Raw genomic sequence first — 17,995 nt, forward strand, 5'->3', positions numbered from 1 at the left:
ACCAACTCATTCTAGTTTTGTTCCCATCCTTCTCCTCCCTGCTGAGTTCTATGTGGAGATTCAGGAGCAAGAGGAAGCTGACAGCCAATGCCATAAGTAAGAAGGCAGGCAGGCAGGCAGGCAGGCAGGCAAGAGCTGTTTGGAGGCCAATTGTGGATCAGTGCCCCATTTGCCCTAATGAACCAACTTCTACGGCCTATTAAGCCACTGACTGCAGTGTGGTGTTCTGACTATGGGAATGGAGGTTCAAATTGCTGCTCTGTTATTAAACTGAGTGGATGATTTTGGCTATCAATTGTCCTAAGAGAGCTGTTGCAAGACTAACACTGGGATATTATTAGGGTAAAATGGGATAAGCCCATGTATTTTGCCTTGCTCACTCTGGATCGGATTGTGATGAATTAAACATATAAATGGGGACTGCTGCTGAAATGCCACCGAAAGTGAAATCCAAAATGAACTTGTAGGCTCCTTCTCAGGCGAAGCCTCTGCATAATTTCAAGAAAAACCAAAAGAGTTCCAATAAAACTAGCAACATTCCCCAGGAGATTTTTGCGCATGCACCCATGTGCGTGCGCGCGCACACACACACACACACGGGTGCACTTTCCACCTAACACAGACTTTCCATGTTAAAAGGGCCACCCGTGTTCATAGGCCAAATAAATAGGCCAAAGGAAACCATCTTTGTTACAGTTTAATCTCACTCTTCCTGCAAGGAGTTCAGGATGGCACTAACAGTCCCATCCACCCCAATTCATCCTCACAAGAACCCTGTGAGGAAAGTGAGTCTGAGAGAGCATGACAGGCCCAGAGCCAGCCAGTTAGCTTCATGGATGAGGAGGGATTGAGGGTGCAAGGTGTCCTCCCAACACACTAGCCACTATACCACACTGCCTCCCATACAATAAGCATAAAAGTGTTTCCCCTCCCCATAACCACTAGTGTAACTCATAAAACGATTCCTTCTCCTCTACCACCACCACAAGGGTTCCCCCACATTCTGCCCCACCGCATGCTGTTGTCATTGTATAGTTGATTGTGTGTGCGCCCCCCAAAATGTAACAAACCTGGCACAAATGCAGCACACATTCTGCTTGACCCCTCTGTATCTCATGCACCCTTATGTTAGATTAAATCTCACCCTTTAGCTCAATGCCAGAACCCACCCCAAGTACCTCTTCCTTTCTCTCAGCTCCACAGCAACCACATCTCTTCCCTCCAGCAAATACTGTACCATATTCATCTGTGGCGGGGAATACAATCTTACAGCAATGTCACCATCTGGGATTAAACATTTGTGGGTTTGTTTGTTTTCAGGGGCGCGCAGTGAGACAGAAATATACACTGTATTATATGCAAAATCTTGCTCTTTTTGCTTGAAGCCCATCTCTCTTTCAAGTAGACTCACACATCCAGCAGAAAAACACGGAGGGGGGAGGAGGAGGGGTTGGGAATAGCTCCTGGACGCAAGCTAAAACCTCAGAATTGCTGTTACAATTATAATATCGCAGTCTGTGCACACAAAGGGCTCGTTCTGAGAATTTTGTTATTTGTGCGCTAGCATTGAGAATTCACACACACAAACATGCACACCGAGGGTATAGAATTCACATAGACTTCAATGTTGAAAGGAATTCACTTGCGCGACCACAGTACATACTCTCTCAAAGAGGGCAATCTGCCAAGAATTAATGGGAGATATGCAAACATTAAATCTACTCCTGCCACACACACACACAAACAAACAGTTAAATAAGATGCACATATAAGACTACACACACACACCCCTCATCCTCATCTTTATGTACCATGTAATCTAAGCACCGAGGCATTAAAGAAGCTTCCCATAAATCAGGTACCCTTATGTGCACTAACATGAAGAGGGGTGGGAGGTAAGCATAAACATAATTCAATTGACACCACCCTGTGAAATTGCACACACAAGCTAGAGAGACAGGAGCTAATAGTAATGACAAACACAGACACACACCATTGGATAATCTAGACAGATTGATGTTAAAAGGATTGAAGAGGAGCTCTTGCTTGCTTGCGCTCGCTCTCTCTCTCTCTCTCTCTCTCTCTCTCTCACACACACACACACAGTGCTGTAGAAAATCACAGGCACATGCATTACATACCAGTGCAACACCTTGACAAAGGTGTCAAAGCTACCCTAATGCTGCATGCTGTATTTAAACAGAACAAAACCGGTGAAACATACTAGTGCTATGTTGGAAGTGTGCTAAAGGGACAGTACCAAACTACGGGCTGGAATCACTCTCCTAACATAGAACACTGTTTTTAAATCACAGACATCCTGCCTGCCAGGCAGTGCAGTGCACAGAGAAAGGTGCAGAATGAATTTACATCCAGCAATTCTCTCTCTCTCTCTCTCTCTCTCTCTCTCTCTCTCTCTCTCTCTCTCTCTCTCTCTCTCTCTCTCTCTCACACACACACACACACACACACACACACACACTATACTGGTGCAGCATACGGCTCATCTAAATTAGCAGTTCTGGCTGTTTTGCAACACACATACAAAATGCATTTAAAGGGATTTGTATCTACTAGGCGTCAAAAAATAAATAGGAAGATGGGTGTAGTGTTGTATAAAGGCATGAACCCACACGGCTCCGTAGGTAATGTTATAGTTGAAAAGGTTTAACTGAAGGCAGCTGTTCGAAATCAGTTTTGCGTTTGTGCTTGGCTCTACAGGAAGCCAGAGAAATCTACAGAAAGGACGCTGAACCGTACATGCTTACTAGGTGTAACGGGAATCACACACACCGAAAAACATGAGATTTCATATGAAGTGACATGCAGTGTTTTGCATTGACTATAGGCACATGTATGTACTAGCAAGGAGAGTTCCCACCTGCACAGACTCCACATTTCTGGGGGAGAGGAGGATTATGCCAATCAAAATTGCTTCCCATGCACCTCAGTGCAATAACAGAACCGCACAGAAACGAGTTAAGGATGTGTGTTCTCTTCACTAACTTATTACCAAAGAATCCAAACACATCATCGCCAATCTGTGCTGTTATGTACCAGAGAAAACCCAGCCTTCATCCAAGAGGATCTGAAGGAATTCACTAACACACCAACCAGAGGCTTAAAAGTTAAGCATCTGCAATGCACATCAGGTGCTACAAAACAGCCATTCCGCTGCCCCTCCAGGAAAGGCCACAAGCTCACACCCAGGCCAAAGTTGTCCAAAGTAACACAACACTGGGCGAATCATCCAGAGTGGGAACCCAAAAGAGCAGCATGACATTAGCGAGATTCTCTTTTACTTAGGACCAGCCAAGCAGGTTACAAGCTCCTTAATTGCACAGAACTCCGGGGCTGCCGGGGAAGAGCCCTGTGTAACTCTGAGGCTTCCATCCCCTTAGAACTATTAGCTGATCGGAGCCATGATAACCCCTCTCCTCATTTTGGGTTTCTAATGCAGATGGACACACACAGAGAGCAACCTGCCTTGAAGCGAAGGAAAGGCGATTCCCAAGCAGGACAATGTAGCAGCTGTGTTACTAGCAGGGATTTCAGCGCCCTGTTGGGAAGGGAGGTGGGCTAAGCGGGGGTCTGTATCTCTCACCTTGCTGTTAGAATCCCACCGGAGCTTTGAGATCCTTGCTCTTCCACCGCACCTGCATCGCTTTCCTGCTTTTTATTCTTAGTTATCTCTCCTTTTTCTCTCGCTCCAACCTTCCAGGGGGTGGCTGGGAGTTGGGATGGGATCTCACCCGTTCCCTCTTTCTTAAGGGAGGGTATCTTCTTGAAGGGCCGGTGACTACGCGACCCCCAAGCGACGATGGGTCTCTATCGCGGAAGGCCCCATCCAGAACTTTGCTTCATCCAAAAAGTGGGAGAAGGAGAAGAAGAGGAGGAAAGAGAAAGAGAGAGAGATGGATGAGAGGAGAAGGGGCTGCAGTCTTCTTCGAGGAGGGGGGACACGACAGAATGAAAGAGGGAGAAGGAGGGAGCTCTGGGGAGGGGGGGGCGCGACGAATGCAGCAGTGGGGTGGGAGCAGGAGGGCGAGCTGGCGGTGGTCAATATGGAGCTGGGGGCCGGAGGAGCCGAGCTGGGGGGCCGGAAGAAGGAATGCAGCAGGAGCAGCAGGAGGGAGACGGGGAATGACAGGATGAAAAAGGGAGCCAAGCGGACGAATGCAGCAGGGGGAAGAAGGGAGCGCGCGAGCAGACGACAGAACGAGGGACGCAGAAGGAGAGGAGGGGAAGAGGCAGAGGGGCGAAGAGAGGGGTGCAGGAGAGGGGGGAGGCGGAGGGGGGTTGAAAAGGGGTGCAGCGGATGGGGGAGGGGGACAGGGAAGCCCTCGAAGGGACGAAGGAATCGGGGACGGCGGAAAAGGGGGAGAGAATAGAAGAGGGATCCCGGCAGAAGGTGAGAGAGGGAAGGAAAGGAAGAGGGTCCGGAGGAGGAGGAGAGGGGAGTGCTATGTGTGTGGGGGGTGTTTCCAGGCAGGAGGCAAAGGACTGAAAAAGCCACGCAATGGCGAGAGGCTGCGGGGGGGGGGGGCAAGGGAATGCAGCAGCAGAGAAAGGGAGAACGGGCGAGTGGGGAGCGATCAGAAATCGCAGCAGGAGGAAAACCCGTTTGGGGAGGGGAGTCAGGGAGCGCAGCAGAGATGCGGGTAAAAGAGGGAGGGGGAGAATTAAATCAATAAGTCCCAGTTGGGGGAGAGGAGGGTCTCCCTGAGCCAAAGATAGCCTCGTTATCTGGAGGGCGACCCCCAAAAGGGGGGGAGAGAAGGGTGGCTGTGCGGGGGGGGGAGGGATCGTTGGATGGAAAAAGAGAGCGGGCGAGGGGGGCTGCGGTGGAGGCGCGCCGGAGGAAGGAGGAGGAGGGAGCCCGAGAGAGAGAGAAAGGCTGCTACCGATTTTGTCCTGGGGGGCTTCGATCGGGCAGTGATGCCGCAGTCGGGTGCCGAGAGGTGGCTGCCTGTCTCTCGGTCCCCCTCCCTCCTGCTTTCCCCCTCTCTCCCTCTCCCTCTCGCACACTCGCACGCACACACACAAACACACAGGCTGGCACGCACAGGGCGCCCCCGCGGCCGGATCCCGCACGATCACGGGATCCGCTTGGCTGGGAACTGACGAGGGGCGCGAGGAGAATTCACAATCGCCCCAGCCCAGCGCACACACACACTCACACACACACCCCAGCCCGGCTCCCTGCAGCTGGCCGTGATGTCAGAGGGACCACTCTTAAAGGGACACGACGCCCCGGCTTCCCGCCCCGACCTCGCCAACCGGGGGGGGGGAGTGGGCTCGTCTGCTGGGTGGTGTGTGTGTGTGTGTGAGAGAGAGAGAGAGAGAGAGAGAGAGAGAGAGAGAGAGAGAGAGAGAGAGAGAGAGAGAGAGAGAGAGAGAGAGAGAGAGAGAGAGAGAAAGCGGATAGATCTGAATAGGAGAGGAACGCACACGACAGATAGCAAGCGAGCAGGATGTAGCGGTGAATATCCGAAACGTGGGGAATGTCGACATTCTCCACATGTCTGACACTCGCGGTAACATTCGCTCTGCCCGCATTCACATGTATGTGGAGCGCGCGTGTGTTGGTCTAGACTGTCGACAGTCAGATATAAAAGTCAGCCTTCACCAAATTTCGGACAATAAGCTAGCCTGGATGTCTGCGTATGTTTTGGTACACACACACACACCACAACACATACGTGTGCCTTAGTGCGGGCATCTGAGCCCAATACATTCACAAAACCGACCTGGGATTGTCAGCATTTCGTCTATGAAAGCGAAGAGCTAACCGATGTTTGGACAGTCATTGTAGCCTATGGAAGTGTTTTTTCTCTCTTGGTACCTGTCATATACAACAACTATCATTACCATCATCATTATTACCTTTATCAGCACACCAAAGATTCACAGCTGATGCTGCTGGGATAATGCCAAGTAAATACAGTTCGTTAAAAATGTTAATGATAACAAAGCCAGACACCCACAACTGGCACCTGCGCCTTAGAGCACCACCTTGTTTTCTGCACACCTCTCTGAAATGCACGTAACTCTCCTTCTCACCACCACGCGGGCGCGGAGTCCCCCCTAGTGTGAGCACCAGGATGGGTGGCGAATGGAGAAAAGAGGTTTTGTAATGAGCCTTCATACGAGGAGTTCCTAGGACTGGCCGTGAGGGGACTGAGCGTCGATGCTCTCTGGAGCCAGAAATCTTGAAAAGGGGAGGGAGATCTGGCTTGGCTTTCCTTTTTCCTTTTTGTAGTCTCGGTTCCTGAGGTCTCTTCGGAAGCTGAAGGGACTCCAGCCGAAGTCAGAAGGGCTCCTGGTCTCTCTCAATGAGAACCTCGTTCAGTACACAACAGAAGATAATCCTGTTGACCCACAAGAAATGACCCAATCCCATATTATGGCAAAACCTTTATCAGATCCTCATTGGATATCATGACCTTATGGAGCTTATTGCCATCGTTATTAATATGAGTTTTGGTCACGCTGGAAGCTTTAGATTCCTCGGATCTCCTAGTGGTAATCTAGTGAGTTCACAGAACTGGGTTTTTTTGTTCCCTTGGTATGTGGAGGAAGTAAATGGGAAGAAACTGGGAGAGGAGCATCTGTAGACAACTGGGAGGCAAGAAACTGGGAGACGAGCCAGCAGCTGTCATAGCTGAGGATGATGGGAGTTGTAGTCTCCAAAACATCTGAGGGGCACCTGGTTGCAGAATCCTGAGTCACAGGAGAGACACACCAGTGGGTTTTAAAAATTTATTGTTGTGATTTATTCATCACCTTCCGCACATGTCCCAAGGCGATGCACAAAATAGGATTGAAACAGCTAAATAGCAGTTACAAAAATAAACAGAAACAATGCAGAATGAACACCGTATGGGAGACACTTATTCATCCAGCTGGGTGGAGCAAAAATGTCTTCTGGGGAAATGTAGAGAGTGGGCGCCTGGCCTATCTCAACAGGGGGCGCTGTTCCACAGAGCAGGGGCAGCCACACTGAAACCCCTGGATACCTCAAAATTTATTTTTTGGAGCTGAGCTTCTGACCATTGCAGGAAATAGGAGCTAGTGCTCAAGGAAAGTGGCAACAGGTAAAGGGCCCCAGAGGCTGATGGGAAGTGAGGGCCTGAGACAGTGGGAGCAAGCTGTAGGAGCTTGTGGGAACCTGAGGAGCAATGAAACTGATGAGGCTGGGTGGGAAGGAAGAAAGGGACTGAGACTCAGGTAGACGCAGCTGTACAGGTGATGGAAGAAGGGGGGGTCTGTTTCAACATTTCAGCATGCTTTAATCTGATCCTCTGTGTGTGGGAGTTAGGACTATTCAGGGCCCACACTTTGCACATGCTCAGAGGCACTCTTTTTAGTACAGTGGTACCTTGGGTTACAGTCACTTCAGGTTACAGACTCTGCTAACCCAGAAATAGTACCTCGGGTTAAGAACTTTGCTTCAGGATGAGAACAGAAATCGTGCGGCAGCAGCAGGAGGCCCCATTAGCTAAAGTGGTACCTCAGGTTAAGAACAGCTTCAGGTTAAGAACGGACCTCCGGAACGAATTAAGTTCTTAACCCGAGGTACCACTGTCCTACTTCATACACTGAACGTGCCTCTTGAATTTTTGCATGCCATGTATTTGTTTAAAAAGCAACACAAACACACAGCCGTGCTAGGGGAAAAAGAAGTTGCCAACTTTGCATTTATTTGTTTGTCAACTGTATACCCGCACCTTTCCTCCCAAAGGAGCCTAGAGCGGCAAACAACAAATGATTAAAAAAAACCCTCTTTAAAACAATTCCAATGCAAATGTAGACTGTAGAAACGTGCAGACATTCCCCAGTAAGCCTTCAATGAACTTCAAAGCACAACCAGGCACTCGAAGAATCTGAAAAGATAAGATACCAGAAAACCCCAATTTGCAACCCTGTCCCCTCCAGAAGGCAGTCGGGCCTTCCCATTCTGTTGCAGAACTGGGCTTCTTTGGTACCAGGTGCTGCAAAAACACCAAATGGCGTCCATTCCTCGCCTTGAGGCATTTTGAGTGGGCGAATGTAGAGATATATTTATCATCAGACAGTAACAGAACAGAAGCCTCCTTTTATCTTTCTCCCCCCACAGCCCACAAACTCAGCCTCCCTCTGCTTCAGTGACAGAGATGAGGGAAGATGGAGAGAAATCTCAGAGCTGGTGAGACTGTAAACAGTCAACAGGAGGAAGGTGGCCAAAGGGTAGGCTGGAAACTGCAAAAGTTTTGGGTTGTTTCTGCAGAGGGTATTTAAAAATCTCCAACTCCTTCTGTGAGATACGATAGGCTGAGATATTTAATTTGTAAAATTAAAGTATCAAATATGCAAACACGAAGACACAAATCACCTCCTTTATTAAAATCAATGACATGAATACAAAAACAACATATTCCATGATCTGTGGTTGACATACTCGTCTGTTGTTCTGTTCTTTAATCAAATGTGTGATCAACCAAGCTGTTTACTCTTAATTCTTCATTTACGCCCCCAAAACTGAGAGGTTTTTTAAAAAAGAAAGAAAGAAAAAGATGCAGAGGTAGTCTTCTCAGGGTTGTTGCCACAGTCACACATCACTTGCTTGCAGACCACTTTGGATCATGCAATGAGGTCATCATTGTGCGTCATGAGAGGCAGTTGCCACCACCCTGTGACACTTCCTTCTCCTTGCCTTCTCCTTCAGTATTGTGATGTCATCAAACCCAGCATTTCCAGGGCCCTGATCCATTTCACTGACCATTGCTTGTTAATGGCAGCCAGAGAAACACTGAGTGTGACTGCCACCCCTTTATGAGTATTATCATTATTAATAATAATATTTATACACTGCTTTTCAACATAAAAAAAATCTATAAAACCTAATAAAGCAACAATATGAGAGGAATTAAGACCAGTCAAACAAACCATTAAGCAATGAAAACAAAGCATGTAAAATCCAGGGATTCTGTATAAAGCAAAAGCTGCCATTTCCCCCCCCCCACCATCTATGTACATGGTGCTGTACAAATAACAAGTTTGGTGCTGTACAAATAACAAGTTTGAAAGGACTCAGCCCCAAAGGACTTAAAATCTAAATGGAGACGTGAGGAGGCAAGGGAAGTATATGTGATTGCATCAATTAAATGTTCTTTAGCTCAGGGCCTGGGCAGCGGGCGATCCAAAGACCTTATGGGAAATGTGAGGTTTGGACTTGAAGCAAACAGGACTGGTGGTCACACAGAGGCATAACGTTATGGGAGGTGGTTCCAGGCATGGGCGGCAGCAAGAGAAAGTGGTCCATTCAGGGTGCAGGAGGCCCTTGGACGACTGAGCATGGTAGAGTTGTTTGGGTGAAGATCACAGGAAAGGGCCTTCTAAACTAAGTTAGTTAAATCCCACCTAAAAGAGAGGAGAAATGGGGGTTGGAGGAGCCCTCTGGAGTGTGTGCTTATGCCTTGAGATCTTCAGACAAAGGGTGGTATACAAATTTAATAAATAAATAGTAACCAGGGGGCCACTGCAAGCAAGGCCCTGTTCCTGGCATCCAGCAATCAGATCTAACCTGGCAACAGGTCCAAGGGAAATCCTCCAGTACTCAGGAAGGCTCAATTGCCCTGGTGACTTTGTCTACTACTCAATGGTGTCTTCCCTATGTCGTCTACTCTGGGCTACAGATTCATAGAGAGATACATTGGTTTATCAAAGGCCGGAGCATCAATATGTGACTGGAGTAACAATCACACAATGATAGCATGGCGGAAGTGAGTGAGCTGTACGTTGATGGCAGCCACAAGTGTCCCATCCCTGCATCTTGCCCATACCTCATTTGAGCCTGTGCATGCCACCAAGCAGAGATAACAGCTGTGCCTGTTCGCTCCCCACCCCCCAATATTTCAGCAGTATCCCATCATGCTACTGCTGGGGTTAACATTTGACATTTTGCTAGAGTGAGCTACCACTGTAGAGAGGCATCAGTGTTTAGCCTCCCTCCCTAGGGTTTCTAGAAGTGGGTGAATGCATCTGAAATTTGAGTGGGTGGGTAAATGCACTGAGTCCCTTGGGCACACAGAGATGAAATGCATGGGCATGAAAGCTAAGGTGCCATGTAGGGCACAGCCTGCCATTTTCACACATACCACAGTTACCAAGCATAGCATATTGTCAACCCCGTTTTTCACATCTAGGGAGCTCATAGCTAAGATGAAATTTGAGTAAAGATGTGAAGGCCAGGGAGGGAGGAGATGTTTGTGGGAAAGACTCAAAAGCATTTCCTCCCTATGAAATGGGGAAATGTGGGTATTTGGGGCAGAGGTGATTGGGGTTTATATCTTGTGAGCAAGTTTCTGTTTCAGAAGGATGAATGAAATAAGTTTTAAAAGAAGTGACTTGAGCTAATATTGTTACTCAGCCAATTCACACTGCCTGCAAACTGTTAGTTCCAAGCTTCATAGGTGGTAATGTTAGTGATGACAGCATCGCTACCATGTTGGATTTGGCGGCTAAGCAATCAACACTCTTTGGTGTTAGAAATGTACTTTCAGAAGTTGCAGAGCATAGGCCATCTTGATGTGTTTCGGTCCAGAAAGGCAGTCTGGGAGTCTGGCAAGTATATTGCTCCTACAACAGGGATGGGGAACATGTGCCCTCCAGATCTCATTGACTCCAACCCATATCGGCCCCGGCCACACAAGCCAATGCTCAGGGATCATGAGACTGTACTCGAAGGGTGTGGAAGCTCCATCCCAAAGGCCAGATTTGGCCCACCAGAGGTCTCTGTTTGGCCTGCGAGGCCATGTCCCTCCAAACCATGCCCACTCGCTCCACATTTAATGATGTATGTGATGTCAGGTGTGGGGCAAATACTGATGTGGCTGAAATGGAGCAACTGTGAGCTCCAGGATTGTTCCTTTGCTGCTGGAGCAAGGAACGCTCCCACTGCTCATCTGTTGGCTTTCAGAGGTTCAAAGAGCAGCTCAGAGCTGTTTGCAAAAGGGCTTTCAAAAAGCCCCTACACTGCACTTTGAAGTTGCAGCAATCTGAACTTCAATGCACAGCATCATCTGATGTTGTAGTGACACTAGGTGATTGACAGGTGTGTAGCCCTACCCATGTGTCAAATTTGCCCCCCAGCCCACCCTAGGGTTGGGGGATATAAGGGTCTGGCATGCTGACTAGATTTGCCATTTGCCAGGCTTGCAGCGGAAGTGCAAGAGGTGATGAGTAAATAGTCATAGGCTGACAGCCTCAGTTTGAAAAAGTGCTCTGCCCCCCCCCCATTTCCTTACACAGACATAGGCACCTCCATAGCGAGTGTCTACAGAGCAGCCTTCACCAACTGGCACCCTCTAGATATTTTGAGCCACAACTCCCATTGGCCCCAGCCAGACCAGGTTAGCAAAGGCATGCTGTAGGTCTTCATCTCTTGGCTTGCACAAATCTTTTAGAGCGGGGAGTCTGTCCCATCAATCTTGGCCAGTGTGGCCAATGGCTGAGGATGATGGAAAAGGTACAGGTGTCTCCCCACATATGCACATTTGACCCGTGAGTGACCACATATATATATATGGGGCTGGGAAATAATTAAATCAATTCAAACTGCAAAAAAGCCACACAAAAAGGGCGAAAATGGCCAAAGAACAGTGAGAAAGCTGCAAAAATGGAGCAAACAGAGCAATCCCAAGCACTTTGGGGTACCAATATATTTCTGAATCACGGCCAGGCACTCCGCGGTACTGGTCTACCCCCCGTTGCTGTTTCCACATCATCAGCGATGAGGAAGGCTGAGAGCCACCATTGCCACCATTCATGCCAGTCTGGTAAGTGCTGCTGGTTTTTCAAGGGTTCCCAGCAGTTTTGAGGGTGTTTGCAGGCTTTTTGGATTATGTTCACCACTACACGTGATTTCACATATATGTGCGGTAGCCGGGAATGTAACGTAACCCCGTCTAAGTGGGGAGATGCCTGTATGTGCACATGAAACACAGAAGGTTATAACTGCCCCCTTGCCAAACTATGAAAGCTCACGAACGAAAGAAGTAGTTGTTCCCTTGCCCCTTTGGGGGCTGGCTCAGACCCTGCCAGTCTGCGATGCTGCTTGAGGCCTCTCCCTCTCCTGTTGCCCATTGAATGCCTTGTTAGCCTGTTCCCAATCTGACCATCACCCTTCTTAAACTATTCCCCCACAACGAGAGCCAGGCGCAATTGTGAAGGAGCTCTGGAAAGTCAAATTTTGAAAAGAAGATGGGGGGGGGGAGAAGAGCAAGGGCGGGTGTCAGATAACACTGAACTCAGCACCCAGAGCTCAAAGTGCTGAATTGCCTTCTCTCTCTCTCTCTCTCTCTCTCTCTCTCTCTCTCTCTCTCTCTCCTCCCAAGTACATTTTCCTCCTCTAATAGCTTCATGTTTCCCTTTGCTCAGCTGTCACAGCTCACGTCCCCTTCAAAGACTCTGCTTTGAAACACAACATTATTTATTGAACAGGCAATTTGCCGGGGATGGGAGGAAGCCGGGGGAAAGAGGTATCCCTGCCCAGTCCTGCAGATGACCCTTGATCTCTGGACACCCATAAACCAACAGACCATTGGCCCTTCCCTCTGGTTTTCCCCAAAACCCCTGGCACAAAACATCTCTCATTTCCTTGCGGCATCCCTGGGTTCCCTGCGTTTTCGCGATTTGCCGACAACAATGTGCAGCAGCAGCAGCAGTTGCTGAAGATTGCTGCAGCGCCCAACAAATCCTGGAATGCCACGGTTAACTCCAACTCAGGGCAAGCCCAAGGCATTTTGCTGCCTGAGGCAAAAGATGAGAGGCCCCTCTCACCCATTCCATGCTTGGAAGCCAACCAGACTGGTTGTTGAATCTCAGTGGATGAGACAACGTCCTCCAGAATATCTCAGGGCAAAAGACTTGCTTAGGGGGCACAGGGCAGGCTGTGTGTGACACATAGCTTTGCCATCCCAGCAACTCACCGCTGACCCCAACACCTATATCTGCTGCTAGAGGCTGCCACCACATCCTGCCTATTAGTAGAGCTGGCCCTGACTCCCACTCTCCCTTAGTGACCAGTAACAGCAGGAGTTACTAAGAATTTAAATGGCCTGGGTCATAGGCTCCCAACATGAATGAGCATAAATGTATGGAAGGCCTGTGGGTGGGTGGGTCTATTAGGCAGGTGCCCTAGAAGCAAAGTTTTGTTGTTGTTTTTTCAAAAAAGGAAGAGGGAAGGAGCAAGAGATCTGGGGCCTGGGACTTCCCTTTGGGCCAGCCCCTCATAATTAACGCCCCTGCCTGGCATGGTATACATCCCCTGGATCACAGTCCCGATAATTCACTGTCCTTACTTTGGATACTTCCAGACTACCTGTTTCCTTGAGCATTCGTCCTGATTTGTTCCTGGGGAGGTTAGATGACATTGCACCAAAGCGAGGACTCAGCTACATTAGTTAAAAAACAACAACAGTGTTTTGAATGCATTATAAACATGCAACACCAGATGGCACAGGAGAGCAAAACAAAATTCTAAGTGCTTTTCCATAGCATTTTTTTCTTTTGTACTGTATTTAATTTCTGACTTATTTATAGTGTTTTTTCCCCTGGGTGTAGATCCACCCAAATATTATCCCACACTTTCCAATGCATTTCCCCATCACTTATTGCAAAAAGTCCAATTTTGGAGAAGCCGGTTTGTTGCACAAGAACTCCAAATCAACCTGAATTTGTCATCCCATAATTGAATCCCACCTGAAAATAGTGATAGTCTGGAAGTGCCTGCTTTTGAGAATGTCTTGTTAAAATGTGTTAGTCCAAGTTGTGAGTGTTGCCGTTCTTCAGAATTCAGTTGTCTGTCTGTCTCTCTCTCTCTCTCTCTGGGTGCCTAGAAGTTAGATCTCTGAGCAAATGCTTGTGCATGAACACTAAGGCATAACGCAGTGTACACAACATCAGTTTCAAATGCTAGTAAGGCTTTGAAACTTCTGTTAACAGATGGTAGGACAATCCCCCCCACCCTACATAAAACACCTTAGTTTTGAAAAGTGGGAAATGACATGTTACTGCACACAGCAAATAGAGCCTTTAGCAATATATGGGTGCAATAGGCAGGGTGAGCATGTGTCAAAATAATAATCCCTTGTGCGTATTAAATGTTTCCCTATTTTTGTCTGTGAAATTATGAAGGGGACCACTAGCAAATTTATGTCACACACACAGCTGTCAATCTGGGTGATAACAACTTCTGAACACTCTTCAACCTCTGATATGCTTCTTCAAGAGCAGGGTTTGATTATCTCGCTCACCCTCTTCACTATAGCTCTGAACTGAAGTGGGAGCAGAGCATCTTGGCTTGCTGTGTGCATTGTGCCCAAGAGCCATTGTGAGCTAAGGGCACCCACCCAGGGCTACGGCACAGCAAGCCTCAGCCCCCTTCTGGTTCTGAGCTTGTTTTCTTCCCTGCCCCTAGGGGCAGATGGCTCTTTTAATTTTGGTTTCTCTGAGTTTCTCAGTTTTCCAATCTTAGGTTTGGTTCACTGCCCTTGCACATCGGTTTGTAATTTTGTCATTATTTTAATGCACAGTTCTCCTACTATATACATTTTTTACAAGCAATTTGCACACAATTGTGTGTGTTGTTTTCACAAACATGGTGTGGTGTTGTTGTTGTTTTGCATTCTTTAGTACACGCTTTTTGTTTGGAAAACTGCCTTGCAGAATTTGGAGAATTCCAAAAGGTAACTTTGGGGTTTTTTTTAATATGCATATTGTTTTAGGAAGGTGCAAATCACCAAATTGAATTTCTGCCCTGTGTGCCTCCTCCTGCCTCAATTCTACGCTTAGAGCTGGAAAGATGAATAGGTGCTTTCTGCCAGAATTCACGCTGTGTTTTAGAGACATATAGCATAAGGTCAGGGACACCACCATGTCCTGTGTATGTGTGTGTGTGTGTGTTAGCAACAAGCAAATTTTGGATGGCCACTGAGGCTACCAAAGATTTATCAGCCCCTGCTCAAGAGGTAAAGGAGATCCAGACCTGGTCTAAATAGAATAAGCAAAAAAAAGCTAGCAAATGAAGTGATGAAAAAACTCGAGGTGTTAGTGTGGGTTGTACCAATTCAGCTGGGGAATCCAGTTTTTGAATTCTCCTCCAGTGCTTTTCTTCTGGGGGGGATGCAGGGATACGCATATCCCTAAGCATTTTGTGAATCTAAGTTTGGCCTCACTGAGGGGCAGTATTTCAATACGAGTAGGAAAATAAGAGTACCCCTAAACATTTTTTTAGAAAAAAAGCACTGTTCTCCCCTATGCGTGAAACCCCCTACAGTAGAAAAATGGCATGATTGGGAGAGGGCTGAGCTTGAATCTTCCTCTCTGAAGTGTTTTTAAATTTTATTTCTTGCTTGCAGGGATTAAAATTATTTTCTGAGGTTCTTCTTCTTCTTATTTTCACAATACCTAAACAATAGCAATTAAACGAGAAGCTGGCTTGCAGGTTCTCTGCATGCGGTGCTCAGAAGTGCTTTCCCACTCAGTCTGAAGTGGTCCAGGTTCATCCCATTATCTCTCCACCACATCGTTCTGCGGGGTGTGCAGAGCAGGCCTCAAGGGGCTGGGAATCGAAAGAGAGTCAACAGCACTTGTTGGCAGCAAGGGGGCGGCTTCTGAGTCCTTGTTCTTTCATCCCAACACCAGTTTAAACTGCAAAGCTTTCTCTGCTGTTCCCTAGAGGAACAAAGCATCCTTCGAATGAATCAAGAGCATCAGCAGGAGAGCGAGGGTACTGGCCCTGTTTAGAGACCCTTCTGGACTTCGGCCCTAAAGTCCTGCACTGCCGGTAACCAATGCAAGAGCCTATGATGGATGTAGCTGAGGCAGTAGAGCCTGAGACTCTTAATCTTTTGGGGGGGGGGGCAAAAAGATTCCTGCATTGCTGGGGGTTGGACTCAATGACCCCTGTGGTCCTTTCCAAATCTACCGTTCTATGATTTTATTATTCTAAGAGAGCGTGTGTCCAGGTAAGAACGCCAGGACTTATGGACAAGGCCTCTTATGTCTGGATAATCACTTTGCAAGGACAACCCCTGAGCTGTGGCTGTGTAAACATGACATCTCACCAGAAGCTTAAGGTCACATGTCAGAGATCTTCTCCATGTGGTAGAGGTAGCTGGAGACTCTGTGCTGCAGAAAGCAAGGTGAGAGCTTCATCAAGGCAGCACAATGTCTCTATTTCGGTGAGAAAGTAAACATGGACACTGCCTAGGCAATGCCTAAATCCAGGTGATTATTAGCTATCAACTAGGTTTTATGACAAGGGACGCAGGTGGCGCCGTGGGTTAAACCACAGAGCCTAGGACTTGCCGATCAGAAGGTCAGCGGGTGAGCTCCCGTTGCTCGGTCCCAGCTCCTGCCCACCTAGCAGTTCGAAAGCACGTCAAAGTGCAAGTAGATAAATAGGTACCGCTCCGGCGGGAAGGTAAACGCCGTTTCCATGCACTGCTCTGATTTCGCCAGAAGCAGCTTAGACATGCTGGCCATATGACCCGGAAGCTGTACGCTGGCTCCCTCGGCCAATAAAGCGGGATGAGCGCTGCAACCCCTGAGTAGGTCACAACTGGACCTAATGGTCAGGGGTCCTGTTACCTTTACCTAGGCTTTATGACAGAGGTGGAGATGTGATCCTCATGTCCCCTCCATCCTCTGTGGCTTTTCTTTGATAGGTGAGCAGAACCGCCCACCTGTCAATCACCTGGTGTCAGAATGACACTAGATGATGTATTTTGCTTTGCAGCATGGTTTGAAATCAGACCACAGCAGGCAAAGGACTTCAGGGGCAGAGGGAGGAGATGGCAGACAGGACAGTCTTGCAGTGTTTGGGCAGTGAACTGAAGCGAGTGACTCTTTAGTCCCTACCAACTCTCCACATTGGCAACTCTCCAGAACTAATCAGGTTAGGGGGGAAAGAGCTTGCTTTTTAGGACGACTATCCTCATTGCTAGGTTGGCAGGAGCTGGGACTGAACAAAGTGCAAATAGATAAATAGGTAAACGGCGTTTCCATGTGCTGCTCTGGTTTTGCCAGAAGCGGCTTAGTCATGCTGGCCACGTGACCCGGAAAAACTGCCTGCGAACAAACATCGGCTCCCTCGGCCTGTAAAGCGAGATGAGTGCCGCAACCCAAGTTGTTCGCAACTGGACTTAACTGTCAGGGGTCCTTTACCGTTACCTTTTATCCTCATTGCATTAATCACTGCCTCAGCCACCCTCCTAATACAATGTCCGGGGCAGCCGCCCCTACCATTAGGCAAAGTGAGGCAACCTCATCAGGTGGCAAATGCTGCCTGTTTCTCATGACTCTTCCTGACAGAGCTGTGTATGGCACATGGCTTGATCCAGCCTCCCAAACTAGCCAGCTTCCCCAGGTGTGGTCAGAGGTGGTTTTAGGATAGTGTGACCAGTTTGGCCGGACTATGTGCTGTGCTGCAAGGGGTGCCACGGCAATGCTGTAGAACGGAGCGCAAGAGGCAGGAGGCGGCAAATTTTAGCATCGCATTGGGCGCCACTGAAATTGGAGAGCCCAAAGTCTGCCACTGGAGTTTCTGATGCCCCTATCTCATTGATGAAGTCAGATTAAACAGCCAGCCCACTTGGATTTGCCTCAGGCAGCAACATGCTTTGGGCTAGCCCTGAAAATGTCTGCTGCGTGTCTCAGTGTTTTTACTTTGCATTAGTGGGTTGGTGGGTTGGGGAATCTGGCTTTTTGTTAAGAACATAAGAGCCACGCTGGATCAGGCCAGTGACCAATCTAGTCCGTCATCTTGTTGTTGCAGATGCCTGTGGGAAGCCCAAAAGCAATACCTGAGCACAACTGTTTAAATCAGGCATATGCAAACTCGACCCTCCATATGTTTTGGGACTACAATTCCCATCATCCCTGACCACTGGTCCTGTTAGCTAGGGGTGATGGGAGTTGCAGGCCAAAAACATCTGGAGGGCCGAGTTTA

General features: G+C 48.2%; 1 protein-coding gene across 1 annotated transcript in view; it reads right to left on the reverse strand.

The window, feature by feature from the left end:
* The window catches only part of CACNG7 (calcium voltage-gated channel auxiliary subunit gamma 7), a 40,862-nt gene extending 35,706 nt beyond the window's left edge, over positions 1–5,156 (reverse strand). The window contains exons 1-2 of the mRNA XM_081886076.1: positions 4,905–5,156; positions 3,605–3,858 (exon numbers count right to left, since the gene is read on the reverse strand). The gene's annotated coding sequence lies outside the window, so the exon portion shown is untranslated. The remainder of the gene's footprint in view (positions 1–3,604; positions 3,859–4,904) is intronic.
* Between the last annotated feature and the right edge of the window lie 12,839 nt (positions 5,157–17,995).

Source organism: Podarcis melisellensis, assembly GCF_964234715.1.
Source record: "Podarcis melisellensis genome assembly, chromosome: 13".
In the NCBI taxonomy this organism is placed as follows: domain Eukaryota; kingdom Metazoa; phylum Chordata; class Lepidosauria; order Squamata; family Lacertidae; genus Podarcis; species Podarcis melisellensis.